General features: G+C 49.3%; 1 long non-coding RNA gene across 1 annotated transcript in view; it reads right to left on the reverse strand.

Annotated features, from left to right (window-relative positions):
* The window catches only part of LOC116789490, an 87,349-nt gene that overhangs the window by 55,596 nt on the left and 5,689 nt on the right, over positions 1-26,064 (reverse strand). Inside the window, exons 3-7 of the long non-coding RNA XR_004358049.1 lie at positions 24,733-24,887; positions 24,144-24,331; positions 17,815-17,877; positions 14,789-15,009; positions 3,983-4,166 (exon numbers count right to left, since the gene is read on the reverse strand). This is a non-coding gene — a long non-coding RNA (uncharacterized LOC116789490). The remainder of the gene's footprint in view (positions 1-3,982; positions 4,167-14,788; positions 15,010-17,814; positions 17,878-24,143; positions 24,332-24,732; positions 24,888-26,064) is intronic.

Genomic DNA, 26,064 nt, shown 5'->3' on the forward strand with positions numbered 1-26,064 from the left:
CAATCCACCTTTTGCCCGATGCCCTCTTGCAAATGTTTTTCCTGCTGGTGAAAAGCATAACAAGGGAGAGAAGGGCTGAAAGGTGCAAAAGGTTAAGTTCAGCTTGCTGCTGTAACCCCAACCCCATAAGCCAGACCTTTAGCCTGCCAACAGGCAAACCAAGCCGAGAGGGCTAAATCCTCCCACATGAAGCCCGCCATGGAGGCTCCTCAGGCTGACACGGGCTGTTCCCCACTGGGACAGGAGTTTCAGGGCTGCTGAGGCAGCCCCTCTGTGACCTCACGAGGGGCAGCACTGACCCTCTGTGAGCAGTGACAGGACCCGAGGGAACACCTGGAGCTGTGTCAGGGGGGTTAGGCTGGATATCAACTTCTTCCCCCAGAGGGTGGTTGGCACTGACCAGGCTCCCCAGGGTTTGGTCACGGCCCCAGGGCTGCCAGAGCTCCAGGAGCGCTTGGACAACACCCTCAGGGACATAGTGGGAGTGTTGGGGTGTCTTGGGCAGGGCCAGGAGTTGGACTTGATGGGCCCTGTGGGTCCCTTCTAGTTCAGGATATTCCATGATTCTAGGATATCTCTCTCTCTCCAGCAGCACTGTTTGCTCTGCATAGCAGGGGATTTTACAAGAGACAAAGATAGAAGTGCCACCACTGTAAAACTACTTTTAAAACCCACCAGAAAACAAACACAAAGCCGGAAAAGCACCTCCTATCCCTTAAACCAGCCCGGGGTCTCAGTGCTGCTGCCACACAGTGGGGCAGCCCCTGCCTGGAGGGTGGGAGATGACAGAGGTACAGAGGTGGGGATGCCACAGCTGCTCTTACAGCTCCTCAGTCAGGAGCACTTCTGGAGAGGTTTTCCTCTGAAAGATGAACACTGGGAAGGTTTTCTTCCCTCTGCTGCTCCAGAGGTTTTCTCCTCTGCTTGCAGCAGGCCTGTTCCTGCTGCCCCACATCTGGCAGCACACTGAGGTGGCAGCATTTGGGGAAAATCCCAAGGATTGTCCCTTTCCTGTCGCACAGCAGGCACAGCGAAGGCAGCTGGGTCAAAACCAGAGCTGTGACATGGCATATTTGAAATCTGACCAACTTTGCTCAGGCTACTGCTTAGCTGAGATGAAACTCAGGAAATAAAGTGCCTCAAGGCTTTTTTTGCGTGGAGATGCAGAGCCATCTATGTGGAAACACTTGCAAGGCTCAGTGCTTTCCCCTAAACAACCTCAGGAGGAGAGCCCAGCGACCATACTGAGGCTTTAGCACAATTCCTGTAAAATCTTATTCTTCCAGTGGTACAGTTTCATTTTTTGAAGTGATAAACCCTAATCTCATTAGCTTGGTTCCTTTAGTGATGCAGAATCCCCTCTATCTGATTGGCAAAGCAGGCAGGGATTCAGGAAGCAAGCCTGCATCCTCATTAAAGCAGGGGAAGTCTTTTTTTCAGCCTTCTCCTGTTTCAACAAGACATTAGTATGTACAACATGTGCTCTGGAACTAGTTTGGTCTAATCCTCTTTGTTTGTCTTTCAGCTTTGAAACTAGTATGGGATAAGCCTGCTTAGGAAATGCAAGGCTGGCTCATGCCAAGTGAGTTATAAGAGCCATGGGCTTTGCTTACATGTGACAGCACTTCCAGAAGCAAGTCCTGTATGGAACAAGGTCCAGGAAAAGAGCTCTGGGATGGGTTTCCATCACCACTGGCAATACAATGTTGTAGTGGAAAAAAATGATGTGAAGCATGGATAAATAAGCTCCTTCCAGAATCATGATTATTTTTTAACTAAGCATCTGAGAAAAAAATTGACAGCATTTCTCAATTGTTTCACAGCTTTCAAAGCATCAGCTTTTCAAGTCAAGTTGTCCAAAAGTCTCATTATCAATAATTTCAACTTTCTACTTAAAAAATAACTGTAGTTAAAATTGATTTTGACATTGATACATACAAAAGAGACTCTTGAAATTATATCTATTTCAAACCCTGGGGGAAAAAACCCAAACTCTAAGTTTTGAAGCCATGTTTGAATTCAAATTATTCTCCGTTTCATATGTAGAAAATATCGGTGATTGACACAAAGTTTCAAACACTTGGCAACAAGTTCTTTTATAAGGCGAAGTGCAGCAAAGGAAAATTTGCTTTTAAACCCCCCTATTTTTAACAGATGAAAACAACACCATAAAATAGATGTAATGACATGCAACCAGCAAAGTGAGCTCTGAAGTATATAAAATAGTGAGACAGGCTTGGAAGACGAAGAGAGGACTGGCATTTATCTGAAAATCAGGATATCTCTTACCAAGCACCTGTTCTGTCTCTATTTACCTCTTCCTCCTTTGGGGAGTTACCCAAGTGAGGGTCACAGCCGTGCCGTGGGATTGCAGAGCAGAGCCTCTGCTCAGTAATTCCCTAAGTTCAGCTGCAGAGAGCTGGAACATATGAATTAGCTCTCTATTTATAAGGCAATAGCTCTGCTGGGATATTCAGCCTGGACTGAAGTTGTGTTAGTAAAATCAGGAGTTAGAAGGGAACACAGCATCAGGTGCCACAGGGTTTGCGAACCCACCCTCACTTGTTCACACCAGGGAACACTGGGAACATTTCCAGAGCACCAAAGAAAATGCACTGGTTTGGGTTTTTATTCTGTGTTTTCCTCTTTAGTAAACTTTACAGACTTTCTGTCTCTTTGCAACCTCCCAAAATCGGGCATCCTGGAAAGAAATCAAAGGCGAGGCAGAACTGCTCATTAAGGTGGGCTGGTGGGACCAAAAGAAATGCAAATCAGCCTTGGAGACTGCCAGGAATTGCTGGCCAGGCCCCCTGGGTTGGCATGCAGGCTCTGGGAGTCCCCCAGTCCCCCTGCACAGCCAACAATGAGCCTTGGGTTTGGGGAGGGCAATGCCAAGTGGGCAGAGAACCAAACGCTGCCCTGGCTCCAGCTGCAGGGACCTGCTGGATGGCCCCACCACGGAGAGGTCTCCTTGGGCTCCAACACTGCTTTTTCCTGCCAAAAGATGATGGTAGGGAAAAACTGAGCCTTCAGATGTCCTGAGATCAAACAGATCAGACAAAAAGTTAGAATAGGCTCCCAGGGAGTTTAGAATCCCTGAACAGCCTGGGTTGGAAGGGAACTTAAAGCTCATCTTGTTCCAAAACCCTGCCATGGGCAGGGACACCTTCCACTAGCCCAGGTTGCTCCAAGCCCTGTCCAACCTGGCCTTGGACACTTCCAGGGGCAGCCACAGCTTCTCTGGGCAACCTGTGCCAGGGCCTCCCCACCCTCACAGGGAAGGATTTCTTCCCAATATCCCACATCTAATCCTGCCCCCTGGCAGTGGAAAGCCATTCCCCCTTATCCTGTCACTCCAGGCCCTTGTCAAAATTTGCTGAACAGAGAGATATTTTTCTTTATATCTCTGGCTGTCAGGGGAAGGGTTTTCCATGCTCTTCTACCAGGTGACACCTACAGAAGAACAGCTTCCATCCTTTTCATTTTTTCCCCCCTGTTTTTTTTCCTTAAAGCCTTTCCCCCACAACACAGCAGCTTCACGGCCAGGACAGCAACACCAGAGCAGTGCAAAGGAGGCAAAGCCCCACATGAAACTCATCTCTCACCTTCACGCCAAGCCAGCCCCATCTTATTTAGGATGACTCCCAACAATGCACTGAAATGGATTTTTCAAATTAATTTTCCAAGCTAAAGAATTCCGGTCAAAGGATGGAGACTCCCCTTGGAGAGCCAGAGGGTTGCTGCACATCTGCAGCGCCCTTCCCCGTGGTTACTGGAGCTGACAGACAAACAGAGAAGTTCTCAGGTCGGGTGCAACTCCAAATTGCAAACCTGGCACACAAGTTGCCCAGATTCAGCTAAATCAGGGGACACAGCCTAAAGCAGAGCAACCCCTGCACCTCTCCAGCCACAGTGCCCCAGGGTCACCGGCGCTCACGGGCCCTATTCCAACGCAGTGTTTGCAGCACAAATCATCACCTACCCAAATAAATTACTCCAGGGCAGGTCCCAGTGAAGAACTCTCCTGGGTTTTGGTGTTGAGTCCCTTTGATCCCCTCTGCTGGGTGAGCTGGTGAGAGCGCTGGGGCCAGGCAGAGCTGGTGGCAGGAGCAGCCAGGGCTGGTGGCTTCACAGCCCTCTCAGTCCAGCCTCTGGACAAGTGGTTACTGCGGGGAAAAAAAAGGACAAGAGGGCTCAGTCTTAAGCTCTGCAGGGGAAGTTTAGGTTGGATATTAGGAAGACATTTTTTATGGAGAGAGTGATCAACCATCGGAATGGGCTGCCCAGGGAGGGGGTGGATTCTCCGTCCCTGGAGGTTTTTAAGGTGAGACTGGATGTGGCATCAGTGCCATGGGCTGGGAACCACGGCAGGGTTGGATCAAGGGTTGGACTTGATGATCTCAGAGGTCTTTTCCAACCCAGCTGATTCTATGATTCTTTGGAAAAAAAAGAAGAAAATCAGTACAGATGCAAAATTCCAAGTCTTGTATAGGTGCAGGTCTATAGTCTGTGACTACTTCTATGTTTCACTCTATTTCTTCGGCATACATCCAGCAGCTGAGATGGGAGCTCCTCCATTAGCCCTGCATGGAAGTTATTTGCCTTTAAGAAAACCACAAAACAGTCAAAAGCAACTGCTGACACCAGACATCATTTGGGCTGAGGGGCCAGACTACCCAAAGCCAGCGCAGAAGAACTGTACATGATATTAAACAGGTTTTAGACATCATCTGCTGTGTTTTGAAAGGCAAGTCTCCGCCCAGCAGAGCTCCTCAGCATCCCAGCTGACACAAACCAGAGCTCTGCTGAAGTCAGTGGCACTGTGACCACCTCCTCCAACCACGGGATCTGGCCCCCCAGATTTCCAGCTCAGCATCCTGCGATCCTGATTGCACTTTGCTTACTCCAAGACAATCCAAGTCTTGTCAGGAATGCCCTTCTGTTCAAGTGAAAACGTTGCCAATGTTGTGATTTTCCATCTCTAATTACCAGGAGATTAAATTCCACCACCGTGGATGAGCGTGACTGCTGCCTTCAGACTTGCTGACGTGTTTTCAGAGAGGGGGAGAGGGAAGACGAGGGGAAAGGAGAGGAGGAAAGAGGCTGTGCATAGAATCATGGAATTGTTAAGGCTGGGAAAGACCTTTATGATCATCAGGTCCAACATCAACCCAGCACCACCACCATGTTCTCAAGTGCCACACCCACGCACTTTTTCAACACTTCCAGTGACAGTGACTCCACCACTGCCCTGGGCAGCCTGTGCCAGTGCCTGAACACCCTTTCCCTGAAGAAATTTTCCCTAATATCCAATCTAAACCTTCCCACGCTCAGCTGGCACAAGGCAGCACCCTTTGACTCAAGGATCCAGCCTGCCCAGGGGTCAAACAGATCTTCTAGAAGTGGTCCAGATGCTTCTGTTTAAGTAGCCCAGTGGGACAGTTCACAAGCTCCTCGTCCTTCTGCCCTCCACTGCCAACAAGTGCACGTGAGGGCACGTGGGCTGAGCTTCCTTCCCTTCCTTCCTGCCCTGGATGCAGCAGGACTTCCTCCAAAGAAGAGTTTAAGCCTCCAGTCTGTAGTCTGAGGAAAATCAAGGCTCTTACTAATTTTTATTTTTTTTTTAAATGTCTTTTGCTGATAGCACTGTGGATTGGAGTGTGAATTACAGCCAGCAGCAATAATGAACTCACGACATAACAACCCTGGGGATGGAGCACGGAAATTTGGGGCCAGGGTACAGAAGCTCTCATCGGGCAGATGGGATGTTTGCTAACGCAGGGGTCTGTGGCAGGGGATGGTTTGGATTCAAGCAGACTGACACACTGAGCCTTTTACATCCTGTACATTTTTTTCTGCGCTTTGTACAGGCAGTTCTTGCCAAAATGTTTCGGACTGCACTTGGCAGAGAAGTGTTTAATCAGCGTTCAGCCTCTTACGGGGCTGTCTCTGAGGGAGCAGACTCAGGCCAGAGATGGCAAGTGGTAATTTTGGCTGCCTAACCTGGGTTGATTAATTTTAACAGTCTGTTTAACAACAGATACCGTGTGGCCACAGCCAAAGAAGTTTCATGGTCTTTACTGAGACTGAAAGTAGGTGTGAAACGCTTTAAAAATGCATCATTACTGCAGGAGAGATAAAAGCTTCCTTGTCCTAATGAGGGAATGGACTGGCCCAGGTTCCAGAGCGGTTATTGCTCTTCTCTGTAAGGTCACTCAGTGTTACCAGATCCCTGAATTTCTCTTATAAAGTTGCAGAGGAAAGCTCCAAAGCTGAAAGCTGAAAGCTCCAAATCCTGGAGTCAAAGATTTGGATCACCATCATGCATTTTTGATTTCTGAACTGCTGCACCACCTTAAGGAGAAGAAGTTTAGGTCCTTCTCTCAGTCTCAGAGCACAAGCTCTGTAAGGTGTTCAACTCAAGGAGTTACCAAACTCTGTGAGAGAGAGACACCTCTTAGTCACAGAATCCCAGACTGGTTTGGGTTGGGAGGGACCTTAAAGCCCATCCAGTGCCACCCCCTGCCATGGGCAGTGACACCTTCCACTAGCCCAGGTTGCTCCAAGCCCTGTCCAACCTGGCCTTGGACACTCCCAGGGATGGGGCAGCCACATTGCTCTGGATTTGTAAATTTGTTTTGAGACAAACAACCACTATGGAATGTCTTACCTCACATTATAAGACACAACAGCTGTGTTTCTGTAATACATTTTGCAATTCAGAGTTGCAGATGATCAAGGAAAAGGTTTTGAGATGAGATAATAACAAAATCATTTTGCATTCCTAAATCAATGTGTGTGCCAGTTTTAAATTACATTTTTAAAAAGTGATCTTTACTCCAATAGTAAAGTGTACTATTATATGAGTAACTCAAGGTCCAAGACCAGAGCTGGCTCAGTTATTGAGTTTCCAAGCCACAGTAATGCCAATATATATTTGGAAAACAATGTCATATTTAGTCCAGCTAAAAAGCAAAAAATTCTAGAACTGAACTCACATTGTAGGAGTTTGGTTTTGAGACAATACTCCTTTTTTTTCCACACTGAGCAACCTGGTCTAGTGGAAGGTGTTCCTGCCCTTGGTAGGGGGTTGGAAAGAGTTGGTCTTTAAGGGCCCTTCAAACCCAAACTGGTCTAGGATTTTCTGGACTATTTCCAGGTTTTTATTACAGCACCATTTAGGTCTGAACTTCCCAGCCTGCTTTGAGGTTAGCAGCAAACACCAAACCCTAGTGACCCTCAACTCCTGGTGCTCACCCACGTACAGACACCCAAGTGTTTCGTACACAAACCCAGCACCTCTCCAAAGGCATGAGCCAGGTCAGGCCCCCTCCACCCAGGGGTTTGTTTCAGTCCAGCCCAGCCCTCGGGCTTCTGTGCCCTAATTTTCCATCATTTCTTAGAGAACACGGGCAGAGTGCAGGCACTTGTGTCAAGAGAGGGCAGAACAGGACGAAGGGAAGGAGGAAGCCCATCTCCAAGAAATCTCTGATTAAAACTGCTCCCAAGGTCCCGTTTCCTCCACAAACAAAACAGCCTGTCAAAGTCCAAGCTGGGGTGGATAAAATATCAGCCACGTGCCTGACTTACAGCACTGGGACTGAGGTTTGGGCACCATTTCAAGACTTTCCCCTAGGAGTCTATCCAAACCCTCTTCGCTTCTGATGTGGAATAATTTGGAAGTGTTTTCAGGCTGCCGGCTGGGATAACACAAGGGCTATTGTAAACACACACGCAGCTGATCAGCACCAAACCCACACAAATATGGTCTGTGCACACATAAATAACCAGGCAGTATTCTCTAAAAAAAAAAAAAAAAATTAAAAAAAATTGAAAAGCTGAATGAAAGGAAAAGATGAAATCGCTGAGCAGGTCTTAACAAAACCAATGACTGTTTGTGGAAAGAGTTATGTTTCACCTAATTTTGATAAGTGAAATATGGTTAAATGCAGGCCACTAGACTTAAAGAGCAATGGGTAAGCTCCAGCCAGAGCCAGCTGTCATCCAAGTGTGGGCAGCAAAGCAAGACCATAATTTCCATGGATGCTGTTTCAAATGCTCTGCTGCCAGCCGAGAAAGTTTGGAAATGTATGAGAGCATAACCAGGGCAGGAAGACCTGGGAGGCTTAGAAATAACCTGCTGGAGACACAGGACCCAGCCTGGAGCTCTAATCCTGCGTCACTGCTGCTTGCCTGACCCCTGCTTTGGGTGGAAAAGAAGTGGATTGCCCTTTGGAGTCAATGTTCTCTGGGATAATTTTGGTTTCTTCCACTGCAGTGACCAGGAAGAAATTCATCTCACCTGTGAGACAGGACCCAGCTGGCTTCAATATGGAGTCACGTTTTGGACCCAGCCCAGCTTTCGAAGCAGGCTGATGGGAGCCCAGAAATGAGTGTCTTCAGAGATGGCCTCAAGGGAAACCACAGCCAGGTGCTGGCATCATTCAGGCACGGCCACACTATGAGATGGAAGGGCTCTTTCCCAGGATTTCCAGGTAGCTCTGGTCTGTCTCATGGTATTACATCCATATCCTCTATTATTTCTTCCAAATTCCTCAGTTACCTCTGGGATTTTCCTCCATCAGCTGCTCTAGGCAGCAGATGAACCAACTCGTGCCAGCAGGTGAGCAAAGAAGCCACAGGCAGGGATCTGCAGCAACTCACCTTCCCTTCCTTCTGAAATTCCATCTCCCAGAGGTGTGATGGGACAGAGGTGACATACCTCACACCAAAGCTGCTCTCTGCCACGGTAGCTGCTTTTCCTGTAAGGAATGAAGTCTCTCCATGTCTGACCAGGCATTTCTGTCCACCTTGTCTAGCCCAAGTTGGGATTTAAAGAAAACAACAGCAAACCCATCTGTCAGGGTTACAGATGTTGAGTATTTACATCTTGCCACTGGATGGATTTTGAGCAGAGTCATTCCACATGTCAGTGGGGAGAGCGAACCTCATTCCCAAAATGAGATAGCAAAGATTTCTCTGCAGTAATAAATCCATCTGGATAATAATGGGGTGGTTTATGACTGTTTTGTAACTGCACCATCTGCAAACAATACTTCCTTGAGTAGGAAGTAGCTGGAAAATGAAGCAACATTTCATGTGGAGAGGCTTAAGTTCTTTGCTCTTCCACCACCAGCACTACTTTGACCAACCTCATACTCAAAGCAATGCTTAAAATAAATAAAAGGAGTTGTCCAGGCCTTACGTGGGTCTTTGGTATCCACTGTAATCAAAGAGCTTATGGGTTGGGTCCCACCTAAGAGGCCAGAAGGACTGATTAGAGCTCTCTGAGTGAGAAACCTTGTGATCCCTGCTCCGGGGTCAGGCAGATTGTGCAGGAAACAGCCCTATGTCGACACTGCCTCCTTAGGACAGCCTTGCTGGAGACTTGATCCAAAGCCTGTTGAAGCCTTTGATTAGACTTCCTCTGCTGCAGCAGCCTCTGGGCAAAGCAATGTCATCAACTTTTTCTGGCCCATTCACAGCCTAGGCTGATGCATTTCCCAAAGGAGAAGACTTTTGCCAAGATTATGCTGGTCAAAACCCACCACCAACTCTTGTACAAAGGAAGCCACAGTTCCTGATGTTAAGCACATCTAAGACAATGTGCAGAAAAGGCTATAAAACACCTAATAAAGCACTGAGGGAAGGGGAGAACATGAATTTTATGAGAGTTCATCATGCACAAAGCATAATTCAATCAAGATAGCAACAAATGTGTGATCCTCCACTGCAAATTCCTCAAATCTTTGTCCTTGACCTTGTCTGAAAGGCTTTGCTTAAGCCCTTGAGACTGTGAGTTGAGACAAAAGACAGTCTGTGTCACCTTTTGTTTGGTGACCTGCCCTGACAACCTCATCAGATGATTTTGAGCACTACTTTTATCCAGGATAGATTTATATGTCATGCATGAAGCAATCAGGATCTTGCCTTTAGTTCCCCCATATTCACCATTACACAGGAAAGCCTCTAACCTGGACTGGGAATGAGCTAAAATTTAAGCCTCCTTTAAACCTAAGATCCTGACTCAACTTGCACAGGTTGCCCAGAGAAGCTGGGGCTGCCCCTGGGTCCCTGGAAGTGTCCAAGGCCAGGTTGGACAGGGCTTGGAGCAACCTGGTCTAGTGGAAGGTGTCCCTGTCCATGGCAGGGGTTTGGAATGAGATGAGCTTTAAGACCCCTTCCAAGCCTAGACTGACAAGGCACAAACAGGCTGGAGCTGGAATCACTGCAGGAGGCCTATAAATACAAACATTAAGGAGACTCCCTCCAGACTTCAGTGGCTAGTTTGTCACGTGAGGAACATTTAGGAGTACCTGGGCTGCAAAGTCGTTACCATCCTCCACAGAAGGATAAGGGACATTGATTCAGCTCAAGGCTCAGGACAGCGGAATGTTGGACAAGCATCCTTGACCAAGCCAAGGTTTAGAAGTGGTGGGAGTGGGGGATGAGGGTTCATGCACATCCTTTGAAGAGTTTATCAGCAAAACAGCCTAAGAATATCCTCAAGGCTGGAATAAATTAAGACACACATTTTAGAGATGTCTGGGATGCCCCATAATTTGATGATATCCCAAGTCCTAAGAAAGGCAAGGTGCTGCCACGATGGCATTGCTACTCATGTGTTAGAGGGTCACAAAATGATCAGTTTTGTGGGTGATGAACAGGGGTAGCAGTTATGAACTAAATGTATGCAATGTCTAAGGCTCTCCTAATGGTTAATTAATGGTGTAATGCACAACTTATAGCACTCAGAAGTACCAACTTAGCACAATGAACCAGAGCCTGGGGGTATAGTTATGTCACAGCACACAAATATATCCTCACTATTTGCATTCAGCCTTGTCTAGCCTTGGATGAGGGCCGCTGTACAGATGGACTGACAACATGAGCTAGAAATGCTGGCCAGTCTAAGAAGCCCTTCACACTTCTTAATGCTTTGGTTCTCTTCAGGTAAATACAGAGGTGTCACCTAAAGAAGTTTCTTCCCCCCGCCATGAGGTTGTAGCCAGGTGGGGGTCAGGCTCTTCTCCCAGGAAACAAGAGACAGGACAAGAGGAAGCAGCCTCAAGATGATGAACTTCAAGGTCCCTCCCAACACTAACCCCCCCCGGTTTGAGCCCATCAGGCTCTTCAGGAACACCTCCAGGAAGGCACTCGGCTGCTCAGCTTTCCCTGTGCTGTGACAACAGCACGAGCCGTTCCCAGCGCTGGCAGCCCCCCACGGTTATTAGCAGCTAACAACCTGAGCATTTCTGGGCCCATATCACAGCATCTGAGGGCCTTTCAAGAGCTAGACGAATTTAAGAGTTTGGTTTGCTTTGCTTTGGCTCTGGAAATCTGCGTGGCTTGATCCTGGACACTCCTTGCAGGGAGACAGGAATGATGGTGGGTAATGAAGAGGTAGAACTTTAAGCCACCCTAATGGCTCCATGATCAACCAGATTGAGTAGAGGTGGGAGGTAAGTAGGGAGGCCTGGACAATTCCCTGTTTTGGACCCTCATTTCGTGAGGCTGTCTCCAGGGAGGATCTGTGCTGAACCACTGCATCTTGCAGAGAGTACCCTGAAGCCACTGCTTTCACAGAGTCATAGAACTGTTAAGGATGGAAAAGCCCTCTAAGATATTTGAGTCCAACTATTCCCCCAGCACTACCAAGGCCACCACTAAACCACGCCACAAAGCGCCACATCCACACGGCTTTTAAATCCCTCCAGGGATGGGGGCTCCACCACTGCCCTGGGCAGCTGTGCCAAGGCTGGACAATCCTTCCATGAAGGAATTGTTCCAATATCCAACCTAAACCTCCTCTGGCACAACTCAAGGCCTTTCCTTCTTGTCCTGTCTCTTGTTCCCTGGGAGCAGAGCCCGACCCCCCCAGCTCCCCCCTCCTGTCAGGGGGTTGCAGAGCCAGAAGGTCCCCCTTGAGCCTCTTTTTCTCCAGGCTGAGCCCCCCCAGCTCCCTCAGCTGCTCCTGCTGCTCCAGCCCCTTCCCAGCTCCGTTCCCTTCCCTGGACACGCTCCAGCCCCTCAGTGTCTCTTCCATGATGGCCCAGAACTGGGCACAGCCCTCGAGGGGCCTCAGCTGTGCCCAGCACAGGGGTGGGCACTGCCCTGGTCCTCTGACACACCACGGCTGGCACAGCTGAGGTGCCCTGGGCCTTCTTGGCCACCTGGGCACACCACCTCAGTGGTGGTTTCACCTGAAACACTTGCCAAGAATAAAACAGCTCCCACGTGTCCCAGATCCAAAGGGGTGTCATCAACCGTAACTGGATGGAAAATGAGGGTCCTCTGTATGATGCCAAAGCCTCACTCCCTTCCACCTCCTGGGAGAACTGGAGCTGAGCACCAGCACCACTCATAACACTCATCCCCATTCCAGTTATCGTCCCAGAGCTCCTGCACATCTGGAAAAGCACAAAGCAGCCCAGCAAACACACTGCTCTGAGTCAGATGCCTTCGCCCTGAGTCACCGAGTGGGACGCAGAGGAAAAGGTGAAAGGCGTTAGTTATTCCAAGGAATTGTGCAATGAGCAAAACAAACACAAATATCACCCCCACTGGGGAGGTTGCCTGCCTCCAGGAACCCCACGAGTCAGAAGGCCCACGGCAGCTCAGAACCTGCACAGCCAAGACACACGAGCACGCTTGGACCTCCAGGAAGGAATGTCTGGGCCTGGTGGTGAATTTAAATCATGTCTTAACACACTTCCACCCAAATGCCTCCAGAGCAGCTCAGTGTTACAGCACGGTGCTCTCCTGTCAGCTTCCTACTGGGAAACACATGGGAGGCTTGGAAATGCAATCACAGTGCAGCCCTTACTGGCCATGAGTGCAGATCAGAAGGGGAACACTCAGCTGCCATCACTTGTGCAGATAGTGTTTCTCCCAAGAGTCCCCCAAAAACCTTCAGTGGGGTCAACTGAAATAGTTTTTGGGTTTGGTTTTTTTCGTTTTTAAGTTAGTCCAGCCAACCAACAAACACTTCAACTACCTACTTCAACTTTCTTTGGCAAAGCTGCACAGTCCTCAGGCAGGCATCCTACAGGTATCCTACTGCTGTGCTCTCCAGCTTGGCCAGTTTTGAATCCCCAGTATTAGTAAGATTTGCCAGACACTACCTACTTTTGTTGGCTATTACCCTCTCCCCTGGGGGACTCTTCTCTTTGCTTCGAATCTGGCAGAACAAGTCCTGCTGCTTGTAGATTTATATGGAGGTACATCAAGTTCTCTTTCCAGTACACAGGACTGCATAATCAATTCCTCGTGAAGGTTTGTGAAAAAAACTCTATTCTCAGACAGTCTTTTCCATGGAACAGTTTTTAAACTGTTTCCAAATTGCTAATATTAAAAAAAAAAAAAAGTATGCAAATAATGACATGTTAAGAGCTCTGGCAATATATGGTCTGTTCCCAAAGCCACAGCTCATGGGGGTTAACACGCAAACCCAAGTGTGCTCCCAAGCCTCATGTCTGCAAAACCAGAACATTTCAACAGTCCCAGAAACAGGTTGAACAAACCTTTACCAAGAATACACAGGTATCAACTGAGCTGAGCTGAGAGAAATTTGCTGGAAGAGGTCTCTGGTGCCTAATCCAGGACTATTTCCTCCAATTCTGTTTAAGTCAGTTTTTCCAAGAGGTAACCCTCCCCCCCGGTTTTAGCCAAACTCTCCTTTTATTTAAGGCATAAAGGGAACAATATTTATCATTCAAAGGAACCAGTTCTATTTCGCCTCTGCTCCTATTTTTGTCTTCTGCCTCTAGACAGGAGCGTCCCTTCCCTGTGCTAATTAATAGAGGGAAAAAGGCACACCTTGGGGTTGAGAGTTTCATAGAAAAGTTAATTACAGATCCTGGCTTTATAATTACCAGTCGAGACGCTCACATTATCTGCCACAGGATCCCCCCAGGCTTTACCTGGCTAGAAAGAAGCAAGGGATGACTTTGAAGGCTGGAGTGAAAGCTGATCTTTACTGAAAGTGTAAGACATAGGAAGGGCCACCAAAAATCTCCATAACAATAGCATTAGGGGGTCAGAAAGAGAGAGAAACACTAATGGGTCACAGACATCATCATGTACCTGCTAAAACTGAGACCATAAGAAGATAATTGAACCTGCTGCACTGACAACATGACGTGGGGCTGGGCAGCTGTAAGTCTGTTAAACAGGCTAAATGGAAGAAGATGCAAGATCAGGGCAGAGGAAAAGCTCTCCTCAGACAAGGCAGTTGAAAATGTCAATGTGCAAACTGTGCTACCTGCTCCCAGCTCAGCCCTTGGACCCAGCAACAGAGTGGCTTAAGATGATCAAGACCACTTGTGTACTTCCATCTCCAACCTGCAAACGCTTACATACACACTCTGGTATTTGCTGAGTTGGTGCCTCAAGCTCCCCATTCCATAAATCCTCTTCCCTTTCAGGCTCAAGGGATGGAAAACGCTCTCTGAGCGCACAAAATACTCGCTGAAGTCAGAGGGGAACTGCAGTGAGATAATACGGCAGAAAGTCACTGTCTGGAGAATACAAAGGGCTCCTCATTTATAAAACCAAACTTTTCATAACCAGAAGATCTGGACAGAAACATCACACTGGCACCCGGGGTTGCATGGACTGGCCTGCCTGGGTTTTACCAGCACCCCGGGAGCTCACACTGCCAGTTTCTGCAGGCTGGGACATCCTTGTGCTGTGTCTTTCTACAGAGCATGACTCCTCTGGGGCACTTTCTATAGGCAATTTTGGGCACACACATAACTTAGAATGCAGTTTAAAGCCAACACCTTACCCATACAGGTTTATACAGCAGGACAAACACTGCAGTTCACAGCCTGGTCCTAATCCTCCTCCGTTCCCAAGGTGCTCGGAGCAGCCAGGAGCACAGCTCCCAGTTTAAAGAGGAACCATTCATTCCTTAAGGATGTGTTGGTCCATTGTAGAAGTTGTATTTCTCAATGTATTCAAGGCTTTGCCAGCCAATTCCATAAATCAACTTGTTGGAAAAATTGCCTAAAAAAAGAAAAAGGCAATTAAATGTCGTGTGAGCAACGCAGCCACGCAAGCAGGAATTCCTCACCTCGTGTACTCCCAAGGCATTTTTACAGTCCTTGCTATAGAGGCGCTCCTTTGCCCCTTGAAAACTGTCTTTAAAAATACCCAGCGAGATTGCAAAAAACGTCCCGAGTGACTGTCATGGGGAAACAAAGCAAGAAAAGGAGAGGAAGCGGCGAGTTGTGGGCCACCGTTGGTGGGCACTTGAATAGGAGCCCTGTGCTTGACACCAGCGCCACTCGGAACAAAACCGGAGCCCAGCAGCCATTTGTCAAGGGGCACAAATGCACACAAGTGGTGAGAACCTGGCCCTGCTGTAAGAACGTGTCAGGGACCTTTCTGTGGGGCTGTGCCGAGCCCCTGATGGATCGCTGGGCTGGGAGGGCAGCATTGTGAGCAGCAATAATGAGACATCTGGCCCGTTCTCTCTCTGAAAGAGTATTTTGGCTCGACTGAGACCACATGAGCAGCTCCTTGGACAATGCACAGACTCAGGGTCTCGCTGCCACCGATCCGCAGTGCCGGGTCTGTCCTTCCCCATATCCAGCACCCTCCAAATCCCAGCCCCACCAGCATCCGGGGGGCCTTTGCCCCCCTCTGGACTGACACCATCACTCTCCACAGCCTCCGTCACCCAGTGGGTCCCCCCTCAGAGGTCTCCATGCTCAGGACACCACAGCCAAGCTGACACACACACAGGCTTACTCAGCACAACCTCTCTGCCTTAAATCTGCCCTCTGGGCACAGGACCATGGAATGGTTTGGGTTGGAAGAGACCTTAAAGCTCAGTTCATTCCATGGGCAGGGACACCTTCCATGAGACCGGGTTGCTCCAACCTGGCCTTGGACACTTCCAGGGATGGGGCAGCCACAGCTCCTCCAGGCAACCTGTGCCAGGGCCTCCCCACCTTCAGCATAAAATATTCCTCCCAATATCCCATCCAACCCTTCCCTCTGGCATTTTGAATCCATCCCCCTTGTCCTGTCACTCCATCTGGAAAAGGCCCCCCGTCATCCCCCCAGCCAGAGAGGGAAGGATATGCAGCAGGATGTGAGGATTTTATCAAGCTGCCAGTGCAAACAGGCTCCCCATGCACAGGTAAACCAGCAGCTCCTGGGAATCCATCCACTCTCCTTCCTGTGCACAGGCAGGACCCAGGGCAGCTGCTCACAGGCACAGCCTCAGGGAAGCAGGCATAAATTATAAAGCCTGATGTGTGTAAAAACTAGAGAGTTTCTACAGAGAATTTCAGTTCTGAGCACTTTTTATCCAAAAAAAATGGAAAGTATAGGTATTTAATACACTAGACAACCCTTCAGTAGCTCTCTCCTGACACCCTACACCCTCCGAGTGACAAGGAGAGCTGAGAGCTCTGAGAATGGACCTGGGACATAAAGAAAATACGGGAAATAGAAGCAGAGAAAAGAACAGCAAAGTGGAGGAAGCAAGAATAAGGATGTCTGTGTGCTTCAAATACCTCAAAACAGAGGCCCCACTTTGCAAATAGTGTTTCACTGGGGGAGGGAGGGGGAAGGCTGGTTTTCATTTCATTTTCGCTTTGAAAACACCATTTTTCTGCACATCCACTGAAGTGCAAATTTCCTCCGAAACCATTTAAACAGAGAGCACGTCTCAAAGCTGGGGTTTTCTAAAACCCATCTGTTTGAATTTATAAAGCCGTGGCTGAGAGAGCCCCCAGCAGCCCCTCACCGAAGGAGCCACAAGCAGCATTTCCCAGTACAGCCCCCAAAAACACCCCAGCGCCTGCCCAGGCACAGCAAGGGAGGCACCAGCACCAGTGGCAGGGAGAGCACAACCCACCAGCTCAGAAGAGGGTGACACAGAGACCGATTTCTCCAGCTCCAGCCTTGGTCTGGACCATGCCAGCTGGGAAGAGAGATAAGGAGCGGCTGCTGGTGTGTGGGGGTGATAAATGGGGTGCTCACACAGCCCCCAGCACTGACCACCAACACCTCTGCAGCTGCCGGCGCATCCGGAGAGCCCATCCCTCCATCCTGCTGTGAGCAGTGCAGGCAGCCACAGGCAGGATGTGGGGATAATATGAAGGGAAGAGGGATATCACCCATTGCTGCGCCTTCCCAGCTCCTCCTTCCGTGTGCTCCCCACAAACCCCGGCTCAGGCAGATGGTTTGTACAAACAGCTCACGGAGGGGGGAGATCTGGAAGCCTCTCCAAACTCGCTGCTGGCACAGCAGTAGCCTCCCCCTTCCCAGCTGGCAGTTGGCACCGACAGCACTGCATGCCCCAAGCCCTGCTCCTGCAGCTGGAAGGGGCCGGAGGGGAGGGACCGGCCCCGGTCCCCAGGCTGGCAGCTGCAGCTGGTGGCAGGGATGCCCAGGGGAAGCAGGTGGCTCCTTCCCAAGGGCTGGGTGGGAATGCTGGCACCCAGGGCTGACGGGCCCTCTGCAGAGAGGTGACCCGCTGGCTGGGGGCCCAGTGACAATGTCTGGCGCCCTGACAAAGGAGCTGTGCAGCCCCAGCGGCACCGGCTGTGGGGGCGCAGCTCTGGGACACCCCATGAGGCTCCTCTGCCCACTGGCAGCTGAAAGGAGGGACACAAAACATCTCTCCAAATCTGCTCCTACAGAAGGAGATGTGCCAGGCACCAAGCTGTTCCCTGCCACTGCACAGTCCTTCCCTACGACCTGCACCCCTCTTTTTCTGAAGGCTGTCCCAGTCTGCCTGCAACAGGACAAGGACATGCAGCCCCTCCCAATTGCCCCTGCCCCTCCACAGCTCACCTTCCAGGCTCACAGTATTCCCATCCTCAGCTGTGGAGACCTCCATCCCAGGGCCATTCTGACCTGTAAAACCATGAGTTTGGGGTAAGACAGACACCAGGCCCCAGCTCAGTGGCACAGTTGCTGCTCCTTTCCTGGAAATTTTAAGGTCCACGGGTTTTGTGGTGCCAAGGAGTTCTTTGGCACTCAGTTGAATGTATTTAATGCAGCCTGTGGAGCAAGCAGTCCATGGTTAATGCATCCAGAATGGCTCGTGACTGTCTACTGGGAAGACGTGAAGAGGGCAGTAATTCATCCAAGTCCTCTCTGCTGTGCACACTCCCACTGTTCCAAGGAAGAGGTCATGCCCTCTTTTTCCTTTTCACCAGCACCCTGTGCCTCTGGTCTCCCCCTCTGCCCTTTGCCAGGTGCCAAGAAGGGCCCACAAAGCCCTTTTACTTCATTTTTCTTTCCCCCCCCGAAGCTCCCTGCAGCTGTTGCACAGCGAACTCAACATGCTGGGCTGAAAAACCTATGATTCCTTACTCTGTGCCCTTGAAACCAGATGGCATGCCCAAGTTTTCTCTGACAAGCAAAGGAATCAGAACTGACATGACTGGAAAAAACAAGCTCAATTCCTCTTGGCAGGATATTAATTTAGAAATCTCTGGTGTCATCGCCCCAATTCACAATGAATTTGAATCCAAGCTTTCCTAGTGCCAGACGACACAGAGATTTGACAGAGAAGGTAATTGGAGGAAATGGCTTTGTAATCCAGCTATTGTGCTGGCAAGATCCAGCTCTCCTCAAGAACAAGGTTCACTTCTTGGCATGGCTGATTCATCAGCATCTATTTGTCCCCACTGCCTCTTGGTTTTCCTCTGCCCAGCAGGGATGGCATGGACCCTTCAGAGCAGTGTCACAGCTGTGCTGGGCATCCAGGCTTCCTACAGCCTGGTAGGTGGCAGCAATGGAGTGATGAGTCCTGCAGGGTGAACCACTCCAAGTGTCCAAGGGGCACGGGAAAGAGCAGGATGGAGCGAGTCTCATGGCCCACACACCCCTTGGGCAGCAAACACACCAAGCAGCCGGAGCCAAGCATCACCTGTGGTGGGTGCCTGTGCCGTGCAGGAACAACGTTCATGTGGGAGTAATCCCACTCAGAGAGCCCCAGGGCCTCCATCCACTCCACATAACTGGGTGAGTGGGTGGGAAAACCTGAACTGGGGCAGAGTTTGGAGCAAAGCTTGTAATCACATCCTCAGTGGCGTGCCCAGTAGCACAGAAAAGATTCCCATGGGGTCACCTGCCAGACAGGTCCTAGTCACTGGATCATAGGATCACAGAATGGCTTGGGGTGGAAGGGGCCTGAAAGACCTTCTTGTTCCACTCCCCTGCCATGGGCAGGAACACCTTCCACCAGACCAGGTTGCTCCAAGCCCTGTCCATTCTTATCCTTCTCTGAAAAAGTCACTGCAGACATGCAGACAAAGGCTGCATCAGGCAGGGGAAAACCAGCATCAAAGGGCAAAAGAGTCTGCCCTGCTCCCACCAGGAAAAAAGGAAAAAGAAAAGAGAGGAAACGGGGTGCAGAGGTTCCAGAATGTGTTCTGAGAGCTGAGCAGCACTTGCCTAGAAATGTTCATGAACAATTCTACGTACACAGGTCCCAGATCGGCATATGCAGCACCTTCCCACTGCTGTAATAATAACCATTAATAATAACAATCATTCTACTGACCTGCATATTCCTGCCATTCCACTAATTACTCTGTTTTTCCAACTGCCCTTTTTTTCAACTTGCTGGCTGGTGAGCTGCTCAGGATGGATGCTGGATCCACTCCCGAGCTGCACCTCTGAGATCTGATCATTTGGTAGCCGGGGCAGCGTGAAACCCTACCCCTGCTCGCTCCATCAATCCCACCAATGCCCTAACATCCCTTTGGGAACCCTGTTAAAACAAGCTCTTGCCCTTCAGAAGGCTCCTCTCCATTTAAATAACTTGAGGGATGGAGCATAGCTGCAGTCCAACATCCCCTGGTATCTGAATATATCCTTTAGCTCCATGACCTGATTCCCTGAGTGCACGCAAAGCCAGAGATTTTGTGGAGGAGGAGGAGGGGAAGAGCTCAGTTATTTTTCTTAATCTGCTAGCAAAAAAATATTAGGATAGTAAACAGCCAGCAATCACCCAGGAATCCCTGGGAGAGCTCTTACCTACCGGCATGCAGATCCCTCATCTGGAATTCATTTATTCACGTTCACTATTGATGCTATTCAACTACACAGCTGGTTGGGAAGGACATACTCAAAAGAGACCTGAAGTTATTGAAGAGGCCAGTCTCCACTGCCAATGTCACCTCCGGAAATAATGAATCCTGGGGGTCTCTCAACCTCCTGGAGATAAGAATGCACAGAAGAAGGTGCCCCGTGGGTTTCACTCTGCATCCCATTTTGCTGATAATTCCCTCAGAAAGCTTTCCTAGTGCTGAGGATCACCTGCATCTCATTTAATTACATCCAATAACTTAAACTGCTGGAGCAAACCCACTTCAGATTAGAATCATTTTGAGCTCTGAAGAATTCCCACAGCCTGGTAAAAAGAGTAGATCTAATTTGTATGCTCCCCTTAAGTGCTGCCTTACGTATCTCTCCATGACCCATCTGTAGGTATGTACAGTCCTTCACTTTGCTTACTCTGAGAGTGGGTCCTACAGGGTCAGAAAAGCACAAGGTACGCTTTTCTAAGCTCCAGTTTTGGGGGTGTAAGTGGAAAATCCAGGAGGAAAGCAGATGCCTCCAGGGAGCCCCTCCATCACGCCTTTCCCCAGGCAGCTTACACTCAGCACTACCCTGGGAAGGGACCACACAGACAGGTTGAAGGGGGAAAAAAAAAGCACATGAAGATCATGGAAGTCTCAGGGCAAGTAAATTACTGTTAATTGTGAGATATTTGATTGCAAGAAGCTCCAGATGGCCAGCCATCTGTTTTTTATTATAAAATTAAACAAGATTAACCCAAACAGGATTTCCTCAGCATTCTTCTCTGACTGGCTCACAAATACATCTTTAACACCTATGCTACAGATACAGCACAATCAGAAGCTTTTCCTGCCTTTCCCTAATCTACTTGGGCTAAATACTCTGCTGTGTAACGCCCTTGCACGGAAAGATTTCCAGCAGGATTGAAAAGAAGCAGGGAATGGACTAATTAAGAGAGGAGAGAACTGGGAAATGTCAGTTCAAATAGAAGTAACCCCAGCAGAACCCCTCCCTTTTACACTGCTGTGACCAAAGGCTGGTTAGAAGGGCACAAGCACCTGGGCAGGGGAGTTGCCAAGGGCAACAGGTTGCCAGATGCAATGGCAGCCAGGATACCAACCTCTCCCAGTCTGGGATGGGAAGGGATAGAACAGCAGAACTGGGGAGAGTGGCCAGAGCCCCTGCCCTCTGTCTGTCTCCTCTGAAAGGCAGCAGTCAAAACCATCTCTCCCTACAGTGCCTCTGCAAGCCCCAGGAATTTTCTTTGCCTTCTTACACCGATGCCAACAAGCCTCAGGAATTTTCTGCCTGCCCTGGCATCCTCTGCATCACCAAAACACCACCCCTGCCCTTGTCCCTGGAAGAGCAGCACTGCAGAAGCTCGGGTTTGTTTTGCACGATTAGTGATAACGATGCCTTCCCCAAGCTTTGACCGTTCTTCGCTCCAAGGTACATAAATTCTGAGACCAAGCCCTGCAGAAAACAGCTCAGACAGATTTTGCTGAGCGGGGCTTGCAGGACCCGCTCATCCAGCGAGTTTTCCGCCCTCAGGTACTAAATCTGCTCTGGGAGTCAGTCAGCTGCCTCTGCTGCTCTCCCTGGAGGCTGGGCTGCCACCAAGGTGGCCTTCCCGAGCCCACCCAGCCACCCTCTGCCCGCCCCCGAGCCCGTCCCCCTGCGAGCTTTTCTCATGCAGATCACACATGTCTGCATTTGTTCGAAGCAAATCGGTTGTGAAATGAACATAAAGGGTGTTCCACGGGAGATGTCCCCTTGCATCAGCCCCCAGAGTAAACCCCCAGCACAAGATGCATCCAGAAACTGTCCATAATACCTCACTCACACCCTCCCGTCTTATCATGTCTGGGCAGAAAACCTGTTGGGAGAGTTTAATGGCCCATCAGCCAACAGACAAGTGCTGGGGCTCCAGCTCACGTAAACATGATTATTTTTTGCATTTAACTTCGAATATCTTCACTTGCAGGGCTACCCTGGAGGGTAAAAAGCCATGGTCTCCTTTTTGGGAGAGCAGCCAGCCAGCTCCCTGCACACAGCCTGTTTCTGTCCCCCCACTGCTGCTCCCAGAGGCTGGAAAACACAACAATTCCTCCTGATGTCCAACATGAACCTCCCTGGCACAGCTTGAGGCTGTTTCTTCTCCTCCTGTCCCTTGTTCCCTGGCAGCAGAGCCCGACCCCCCCGCCAGCTCCCCCCTCCTGTCAGGGGGTCCTGACAGAGCCAGAAGGTCCCCCCTGAGCCTCCTTTTCTCCAGGCTGAGCCCCCCCAGCTCCCTCAGCTGCTCCTGCTGCTCCAGCCCCTTCCCAGCTCCGTTCCCTTCCCTGGACACACTCCAGCCCCTCAGTGTCTCCTCTATGAGGGCCCAGAACTGGACACAGCCCTCCACGATGATTTTAGGTGCGCCCCAGGCATTCCCCCAGCGGGATTAGTTGATACATATCTTAACATATTCTAGAAATCCTATAACTTTCTCCATTTTGGGATATGGTCTGTCTCTAAAAAGAAAAAAAAATGGCCTTAAACATGATAAAAGCATGAACTACAAACTCATCACGCTTCCAGCCAGTTCAGCACTTCCTCCTGGAAGCCACCAAATGGAGATAAGGTTCCAAGGTTCCTCCAATGACAGGCCACTGATCTCTTTGTGGCCAAAGCCCTCAGGCTTGCAAAAAGGCAAGGACAGTTCAGAGGAAGACACTGGAAAGGTAAAACACGGTCCATGTAGAGGCATATTCAGAGAATTAACTGAAAAGCTCTAACAGTTTCCCTTCTATTCCCCTTGCCTTTTCCACAAGAGCCAGGCTTGTTTCAAGGTGGAAAAATGATTTGGCTTTCCACAGTTTTATTCTCAGAAGTGACTGTTCCACTCTGAGCTGGTACTCCTCCAGAAGAACTTGGTCCAAGGCAGATATCTCAGCTGGAAAACTCCAATCCCCACAGGCAAAGGTATGTGGAACTGAGAGGACATCCTATCCTATTCTTAGATGGAGCAGGGAATTACCAGATGAGTAATATGCCACACTACACACTTACAAAGCACAGCTTAAACAGCTGCTTTGTAAATGAGGGGAACAGATGCTCTGACAAGAGCCCTGTGCAAAATGTTTCCTCTGCCAAGTAAGTAAAGGAAACCTATTTTTTGCTTTTAAAGGCAGACCCCTGTAAATGAGGTATAAAACTGACTTCAGAGCATTCCCACCACTTTCTTGTCTTTCCAGCAGAGCATCCTCTGGGCTGGGCTTTCAGTGACAGTCACTCCTCCCCAGCCAGCTGGGGAGATGCCCCAGGAGGTGGAAGCACACACGAGAAAACATAAAATAAAAGTAGTTAAAAAAAATTACAAGCTTTTTAATCAATGATTTATCCATGCCAGGTACTTCTCTATCTAACCAGATGCTTCCAAGTGTCTGGCACTAGAGAAAAACCCATAATTTTATCACATGATATATTAGTAACCTGTATTAGACTTGCAAAAAAACAACTGGCTACTGCTGGTGAGGGAATAAAATGTCACTGGATTGGACTATAAAACAAATAGCCCTGGTGTTATCTTGGAGGAGTTTCTTAACCAGCTGGTTCAGTCTGTCAAACATGGATTGTAAGGGGGCCGTGGGCAACTCTGGCTCTCAGGAGCTGCCTGGAGAATGTGTTTTCAGGGATGACAGACAAGAGAAGAGACCTTCACATCTTTGTAAGCAGCTGGGAAGCTCCCACCTGAGCAGGGATCACCTCCCAAGGGGCTTTCAGACAGAGGGGAGTAGGAACTGGGCTCCACCAGAACAAGGTTTGCTGCCAACAGCGGGCCCAGAACTCCTGCAACGTCTCACAGCGTTTGATAGCACAGGGAGCACAGCACATGGCTTTTATCAGCTGGAAAAACCAGCACTGACACAACTGGGGAAAAACAGATATGCTTTTAGCCTGAAGAGTGGCTTGCCTGTTTTCTCCCAAATCTACTGGATAATCTAACGAGAGAGATTGCTTCCGACAAACCTCGACGAGGTTGTGGGAATGCTGCAGGCAGCAGGACCACCAGAGAATAAGGGAGGGAGCTGCCCTGGAACACTTACCAGCTACAAAATGGCTTTTACAAAGTGTCATCCCTCGTCATGTTCATCAAGGGGGCCAGAGAAACGATCCTGCACAGGAAGGGATGTGGCAAAGATGAGAACTTAGTGCTGTCTGTTGGGATTTCAGGTGCTGGCTTGTGTGGAGCCATGTCTGCAGCACCACAGATGGGACAGGGTCCTGCTCCCAGCTGCAAGGCAGAGATAAGGCTCCTGGAACTGGTGGAAACACAAGTTTCCCACCTCCAGGTTTGCAGGAGGAGGTCAAGAAGACCCCAGGAGGCAGAGGAAGAGTACAGTCAAGCAAAACACCTCGGGTGAGTTTTATCTATCCTGATGAATACAGTGCTGGTTATCAATCAGATGCTGCTGCTAAAAACAGCCTTTCAGTTCAACACAGGCTTCTCAGCTCTCCCAAATCCAAGCTCTCATCTTCAGCCCTTGCAAATGAACAACAAGAGAGGCTACACACTACGAAAAAGCCCCAACAACACCTCAGCTGACTCAAAATCAGAACTGGATGCGTTTCTGATTAAGATGGCATCTTAACTTACATCTTAGAGAAGCAAAGGGGGAAAAAACCCCTCTTTACCTGTGAATCACAGCTCCTGGATTCAGTCAACAGCTTTGCTCTTCCCACATCAGTTGTCTCCATCCTTCTCCTACGAGGCATGGGATGATGGGTTATCTCAGAGTCTTGTTTGTAATCATTCTCCCCTAGTGTCTTCCTCTAATGCACAACTTTAGCTGTCAATGGAAGGGGGAAGGTGATTAAATCAGCTTTGGATGACTCCCTGCAGGAAGGTCCTAGTGTGTAACACAAACCTGGCCACTTGCAGTTCATTTGGAGTTCCCTTTTCCATCACCCTGCAAGCTAAGACACTTTAGCTCCTAAGCACAGTGGATGTAATCAAATGCCTTGGAGACTGGGAAGGGTTGGCCACTTACCTCAGGAAAGGAGAAGGGATTTCTGAGATCCCAGATAATATTTCTGGTGCTGTATGTTACCACATTATACACCCCCAGCTTAATATTAATATAAATATACACAAATATAGCATATACATCTATATAGTAAAAACAGCATAAAGACATGACAAGCCTCGAGAGAGCTCACGGACCCCTTGAAGGCCCCACAGTCTGACCTTACAAGTCAGAATTAGTGACACCCCACCAGCTCCAGCCAGGCCAAAATTTCTTGCCCTGGGTATCAGCCACAGGCACAGGAGTGGGCAGGATGGGGACAATGAGCTGCTGAGGCATGGGATGCCCATTATTCCCAGGAGCCACGGCTGAGCTGGAATAACACTCACCACACGGAAGCAGATCCGAAGACGCATCACCAAAGAGAAGGACCTGCTAAACCTGACTCCTCATCCTAAGCATCTGCTTCCTTTCACAGTGTGTGTGACAACAATTCATCTTTGGGCCGATACCATCTCCAAAGGGAGATTGCAGAGATTTTCCTTGGAGCAAATGGGAAGCAGCCTCCCCTTCCACAGACACCTCCCAGGTCCAACACACCACAGGCAACGAACTGCTGGTCCCACAGAGCAGAGGAGAGTCAAGAAACCTTGTAGGAAGAAATCCAGGCTGAGAGGTGTCTGGGACCTTGTCACTGCCATGAGGTAAAGAGGTTGTCAACAAGATCTACAGCAAACCGTGGGGAGAAGGCTACGTGTACAGAAGCACTTACCCACCATGCAAGTAAATCCCTTTTAATTCCACCAAACCGCCTGGACCAGACTTTCCAGACACATAAATGAATATAACACGCTGATGCCAACAGACACTGGAAATTTTACACCTGGAGACATTCTCAACCCTTATACAAGCAGCACCTGGGCCTGAATACAGCTTGAAAAATTTCCAGCTCTACAAGAGCAAATCTACCTAAACAAAGCATGAGACTACTGCAAGCCTA

Source organism: Chiroxiphia lanceolata, chromosome 7 (genome assembly GCF_009829145.1).
Source record: "Chiroxiphia lanceolata isolate bChiLan1 chromosome 7, bChiLan1.pri, whole genome shotgun sequence".
Taxonomy (NCBI): Eukaryota; Metazoa; Chordata; class Aves; order Passeriformes; family Pipridae; genus Chiroxiphia; species Chiroxiphia lanceolata.